Raw genomic sequence first — 7416 nt, 5'->3', positions numbered from 1 at the left:
ATTATATTAAATTAAATACGAATTTTAAAAATTATTGATATATTTTATAGTATTATCTCCCCCGAGTCGCCGGTAGTCGGAGGTATCAATGTTTTTTAAAAATTAATGGTGTGGCGCTTTTTCAATGTCTTGCTATATCGGTAGTTCACAATTTTTCTGTACATTTCTCACACCCGTTCCTGATTTCCTTTTGTTTTACCTTATTTTTCAAGTTTTCAACCCCAAATATTTTTTATTGGCACCTTCAATAGTCAGGCAAACGTGTTTAACTTCTAGTTATACAATTTTACTCAAATTGTCTTTGTATTAGATCGATGTTTACAAGTGGACTTATAAGTACCGTCAGGGCACACGGTCATTTTTTTTAGGATTTTTAGAAAATTGCAGATTTGTTAGGTGGAGTTACATAAATATTGTCTTGATAATTACTTATCGAAATGTACTCAAAAAATGATATTTACACATTTATAAGAAGGTTTGCATATGGTTTACCTAAGAAATATTGTAATTACATGTTCATTTCTAGTAGTAAAAAAATAACAAGAATAAAGGTATCAGTTGCAGACTCGTTTATAAGGTTTAGTATACTTCATTTGTATACCAAAGCCTAGTTCAGGTTGTAAGATTTAATTTGTTAGTTATATTTACTGCAATAAACTGTCTTGCCTACAACAACTAGCATTTACATAATGTAAACCTGTAGACTAGTAATAGTCCATACTTCTGCATATAGTATAGATCTATAAGATAAATTTTAATCAGTAAACAGAAAAGAGTAATCCACTACTTCTTCCAAAACACATTGAGCTCACTTCTATTTATGAACTTTGCACTGTAGTGTAGACTTGTCATAACATTATAGTAGGCTACAATTATATTAGTATTTCTAGTAGTTGTGTGCTGAATGACTAGGCTTTTGTTTGTTTATGCGGCTCATTGTACTAGTTATTGGAAGCTTCCAGCAAAAGCATATTCATTCCGGCAACCGTTGCAACACTAGAAAGACCACAGACAAGATTGAGGGAGCATGACATGTCGACTACTTTTGCTGTGTTTGAGGTCTAAGATGTGTTCCGATAGAAAATCCAGTAAAAATCGTACTCAAAATATACTTTTGTGCTGTATTTATGTGTGAAAATTACAAAAAGTGATTGTTAAAATGATTGCCATGTTATTAGTTAATAAATTGTATCGTTTGTTCCTGTTTTGTAAAAAAAAATTTTTTGAAAAAAAATGTCCTAGTTTACTGACGGTACTTATAAGTACCAATATCTGTTTTGGCCATTAAAAATTTATGAAACGAAATTTCCTTCAATATATGCTTTGAATGTGCCAAAAGCAATATAGTAACACATTGTTTAAGTAAAAATCTCATTCAGAACATAATTCCGTAAATAAAGGGTTAAAAGTCCGCCTCTGGTCCTGGGGCATAGCGACCCATTCCGGCGCACGGGGTGGAATATCAATTATAACCCCTTCCTTCCATTTCTCTATATAGTTATTCCTATTTGTAAAAAAAAGTCCCCCCCCCTCCCCACACCAAGTTGGAAAGGTTTGTGGCGCTTCTTACCAGTTGCTGTACAGTAACAGTTTCTAATATGGTGCCACAAAATCGCTGTAGAAAACAATTAAATCAGTGTGTAAAGTCTTGAAGTCGTTTATTTTCGTAAATTTGTGTATAATTTAATACTTCAGCTTAAAATGAGCTTTTTGTAGTCTCTTTGGCGCCCCCTACGGTCGGCGCCCTGGTCGGCCGCCCCCACCCGCCCACTGCTCAGGTCTAGTCATTTTCGTTGAGTTTAAAATCTAAGGCATGTCACTTCATCAAACAGCGTGTTGCGCTGCAGTTCACAAATCGTAACAAGTCCGTACACGTACTAGTACTATTACAGCAAATATGTTTGCGAGGTAAGTTGTTTATTTACTCTATCACTTTCAGGAATTTTACATTAGTTCTCAGAAGTAGAAACGATAAATATTTTAAGCTATTTTAGGGTAGGTAAAGGGTTTACGGTTAAAGCTATGTAGTGACAGGTAGTGTTTCTTTCAGGTTTTTCTATGGGGGAAGTGGCACTGCTCTCCCTACCCCGGACAAAATATATAAACAATATCGCCCCCACCCTCACACCCTTCTGAAGTTTTAAGTCCGCCCCCCCCCCTCCCGAAGTTTCTGAAACTCCTCTGGCGTAGCAACAAATGTCTATAAAAAAACTGTAGCTATGTGTTATCGTCTAGATTGCAGCTAGATTTGTTAGTTTGGGGCTAGGTTTGAGATATGTGAGCAGAGGCATTTTTGTATTATAAATATAAAAAATATAGGCCTAATGGGGGGGGGCGCCATATTGAAATTTTGTCCCCGGGCGCCGGGAGGGGCCGCTACGCCTCTGTATGTGAGTATGACTAACCAAAACAAAAAGCAACATAGAAATGCGTATCATTGAAGCATATCATTATAGATGCTAGCATAGTACCACACTGGGTACCTTACACTGGGTACTATACACTGGGTATTATGCACTATGTACTTAATTAATGAATTAATGGGAGGGGGGTGAGGGGCAGACACTGGCATCCTGGCAAAAGTATACATTTTCTATATAAATTCTATTTCATTCGAGAGTGGGAAGGAGGCGGTAGACGCGCTTGCACACCCCCCCCCCCCCCCCCCCAAGAGATGCCTGAAATAAACTGTTTAGTTTGTTTTTCATTGCCCTTATTTACATACCAGCAGTCAATAAGTTTGACAAACATACAAGTTGTAGCCTACACAAGTCAACACAAAACAAAGAACCTTTCGTCCGTAGACAAACGGAGGCCTAGGCTAACATAAAAGATATTTTGATACGACGCGATACACTTTAGATCGTACAGTCTGCACTCTATAAAGTCCAGGATGTTTATTGTTTGTGTTGATTAAAGAAAATTAGTCACCTCGAGTTGGTCTTAAGATGAGAATATCCGGTTTTTGGAGTAGGTGGTTGTTGTTTTTTTTTAACCAGCGTTAAAAGTAAATTTAGAATTGAAAACAACAATATTTACACACTGAGCTATAGGCTTCTTGTTATATATTGATAGAAGTGCTTTTTTTTAAAGAGGAAGCGAGGGAGGAGGTGGATGGTTCGGCTAATTATAGTGTAGTGAAATTGTAGTCAATTGTGCTTAGTAGGGCAAGAAGAAAAATTCATATCTTAATAAATAGTTGTTATTATATCATGAAAATTGGATGAACTATTAGCAGAGTTTCTTCCAGGCATCGCTTTGCCCCCGAAAAAAATTTACCCCCCCCCCCCCCCCCGAGCGAAATGAAATTTATATAATTTATATAGAAAATATATACTTTTAACAGTGTCCGCCCCCCCCCCCCCCCGAAAATTTCAAGTGCCCCCCCCCCCCCCCCCCGGAGAAAAAGTCTGGAAGAAACACTGACTATTAGGCCAAGCTTGATCTTTAATTAGAATATCGGAGCAAGCTGATATTATGGAAATCTACTTTAATTAGGTGTATATGATTATATTTTTTTACAATATTTGGATGTTTGAAGTATTATTGTTTAAGAACAACTTATTGATGTTATTTGTAATTTGTATCATTGTAAAGGAAATTGTCTGTGGTTTCAGAGGATAAGCTTATTAGAATTTTAGGAGATCGCGTTAAGTTTGTATATAGAGTTATTTGGGGTCGGTTAGCACAAAAGCGGGGGAAATTTTCACAGGTAAGCGCTAGAATTCGTGCCAAGAGCAAGGTGTCATCCGAGACGCTCGCGAGTGGGGTATATAAGCCGGTGGGTTAGTCTTAGAGGGGATGGAGAAACGACGGCCCTAGCCAGTAATTTATGCAGCACACGTTTTGGCGCTATAGTCTTGTTAGATGCGCGCTACACAGACAATTCCCGCTCAAGAAAGATAGTCAAATAAAGATTTGCAGAAGACGGCTTCTTCTTCATTCTTGATCGTCTGTGACTGAGAGTGAGAAATAGAAGAGAAGAAGAACGTTACATTTGATAGAAGCAAGAATATTACAATAGAACAGTACTTTTCAGGCAGTAAAAACATTACAATATACATTGTTTTGTTTTTTTTAATGTTAGAACTTTTAAAATATGAAGGTTATAAATCCATGACAAAATTGAACAAAAATTTATAATAATGAGAATATTGCAATGTCCTAGGTTAATATTTAAAATATTTTACCCTTCAGACAGTGTCGTCGCTAGGTCGGGTGTCACCCCCACCCCAAATATATATATATATATATATATATATATATATATATATATATATATATATATACCGTCTACATATGCCTATATATATTGTTGCAATTGGTGTCATCCCCTCCCATTTCGCCTAATGGGGTCAATGTGTGCGCACATGATATTAATCCACCAATTAATTCATGTGGAAAAAGTATCGTTTTCATCGTAAATTATAAGATTTCGGTGTCACCCCCCTTCCCGGTCGTTGATTGACTTATCAGTTATTCAAAATACTCAACACAACCTTTTTTCCTCTGTAAAATTTGTAGTTGGTGTTGCACTCCCCCCCTCCCTTCCCCACCCTCGGGTGATAGTTTTAAAGTGTGCACCGTTAACACTGAAGATGTTTATCTTTAGTCAGTTATTAATATAGGTGGATTAACTAATTCATCATTAATTGAAATGGCAAACAGCAAATTTCTTCTATATATATTGCAATTTTCTCCATGTTGTCTACCCCCCTAAATGGTGTCACCCGGTGCCATCCGCACCCCCCCCCCCCCCCGCCTCGCGACGCCTCTGCCTACAGAGATATTAGATTTAAACCTTCCGCCAGCTAAGTAAGGAATTGCTGCAGTTTGTACTTTTGAAATAGTCTAGCGCTCTACCTTTAGGCCACGCCGTATTCTAACGATAAGGACGTGTGTAAACGTGAGCGCAAAGCCTTAGAAATGGAAACGATTCGTGGGAGAGAAGTTTACCAGTATCGACAAGTGGAGGTACACTGAGTACAGACAGAAATACACAGACACAGACAGACAGACAGACAGACACACACATATATATATATATATATATATATATATATATATATATATATATATATATATATATATATATATATATATATATATATATATATATATATATATATATATATATATATATATATATATATATATATATATATATGCTATACATATATATATATGCTATACATATAAATATACATATATATATATATATATATATATATATATATATATATATATATATATACATAATACATACAATATATACAAATATATAAAGGCCTACATGTATATATATATATATATATATATATATATATATATATATATATATATATATATATATATATATATATATATATATATATATATATATATATATATATATATATGTTTGTACGTATAAAGGCCTATATGGGTGTAAAGTATGTATGTATGCACGTATATGTATTTGGGGTTGGGGAAAAAATCGAGTTCACCCTGGACGCTTTAAGGTCAAATGTAACTGGTTCTATGAATGCCGGAACCCCGTGCCGACTGATTGATTTTTAACTAGTTTGACACTCTTTCAGTGGGGTAGGAATTTCAATATCATATTCCATAGTAAGGAAACAAAGAGAACACGTGACAGCGGAGAAGGGGCAGACACTTGCACTGTAGACTTTTTTTGTAATGTCACTGCACAAGAGGTGCTTCCAGCTTCGAGGTAGTGGGATAAAACAAGATCTAGCGTCGTGGAAACAGTGTACGCTTAGAAGTAGCAGTCAGTATAAAGCTGTTTCTAGCTTGGAAGTAGCAGTTAGTATAAAACTGTTTCTAGCTTGGAAGTAGCAGTCAGTATAAAACTGTTTCTAGCTTGGAAGTAGCAGTTAGTATAAAACTGTTTCTAGCTTGGAAGTAGCAGTCAGTATAAAACTGTTTCTAGCTTGGAAGTAGCAGTCAATATAAAACTTTAGCTTGGGAATAACCGTATAAAACAGCTCGTCGCTTAGACGTAGCCGTAGAACACCTTTCAGCTTAGAGGCAGCCTTTTAAATAACTAAGGTGTTTCTAGCTAGAATAGAGTCCCACAGGATTTAACATGTATAGTGAGTGGAGAAAGCAGGGTTGGCCTCACTCGGGCCCACGGGCTAAACTAGCACCACAGTAAGTTATCCTCTCTGTATTTTTTTTTTTTTTGTGTGGTAATTTTTATAGGCCTACTAATTATTTTTAAAGTGTTAAGCTTAGAGCTAGGTTATAATATCGGTAATTAAAGTATTCAAATTATAAAGTATTTTATATAATATATATATATATATATATATATATATATATATATATATATATATATATATATATATATATATATATATATATATATATATATATTGGCCTATACATATATATAGGCCTATTTAATGCACATACATATAAGAATACACACACAATATACATATATAACTATATTAGCTTACCTGTCGCATGTTGCTGCGATCTAAGAAGAAATAAATACACTTTTAATATGCGTGTTCAACTTCTAAATAACGCATTCGCCGTAGGTAATTCAATAAGACCGGTATGAAACCCCACTTATGTAAATAAAGCCGGTTCTGCATTTCTTGAGTCAAAGTTTTTGGGGCGCGTTTGCTCATAATATCGTTTAGAAGTCCCAATGTGTGCTGGATTAAAACTTAGACAGTCCGTTGATTATACACAGCAAGTTTGGGGGTAGAGCATTCTACAGCCCAAGACTCGGGGGCGTAGTGAAGCGCTCTTGGGAGCCACCGGTTACTCTAGGGACGCCGACTATGACTCTTTTACGTCATCGAATGGCGCCCCGGTTGACACTAGTCAGCGTGCTAATCGCTTACCGTTAGGTGCAATCTGTCCCAAATAATTGTGTTTGGTAGGAACCTTGATTGGAGTGTACTCAACAACTTCCAAAGCTCATGTTGATCTGATTAATGGTGTAATGATATAACAGATATATCTATCTAGCTATCTATATATATATATATATATATATATATAAAGCAATGTATGTATGTGTGTGTGTCTGTGTGTGTGTCTGTGTGTGTGTGTCTTTTATGCATTACCAATTGAGAAGTTGTTAAGAATATCCCTGGGGAGGTTTCTGAGAAAAAAAAAAATTCAAATTCGCAGGGGTGGCGCCCCGGCAGGGCGCGATTTGTTTTTTTCTATATACGGTATATAAAAATAAAAGTCGATTTTGGTTTAGCATCGTTCATCCGATAGCCATGAGACTTTGGGGAGTTCATTATACCACTCTAGGGAAGGGTTCTGTAAAAAAATATATTTAATTTCGCAAGGGCGGCGCCACGGGAGGGTCCGATTTTTCTCTATATACGGTATATAAAAATAATAAAAGTGAATTGCAGTGACACCGTTCATCCGATAGGCATGAAA

The sequence above is a fragment of the Physella acuta genome, unplaced genomic scaffold (genome assembly GCF_028476545.2).
Source record: "Physella acuta isolate Inbredline_101_S28 unplaced genomic scaffold, ASM2847654v3 ptg002389l, whole genome shotgun sequence".
NCBI lineage: Eukaryota > Metazoa > Mollusca > Gastropoda > Physidae > Physella > Physella acuta.
This window is presented reverse-complemented; position numbering follows the sequence as displayed.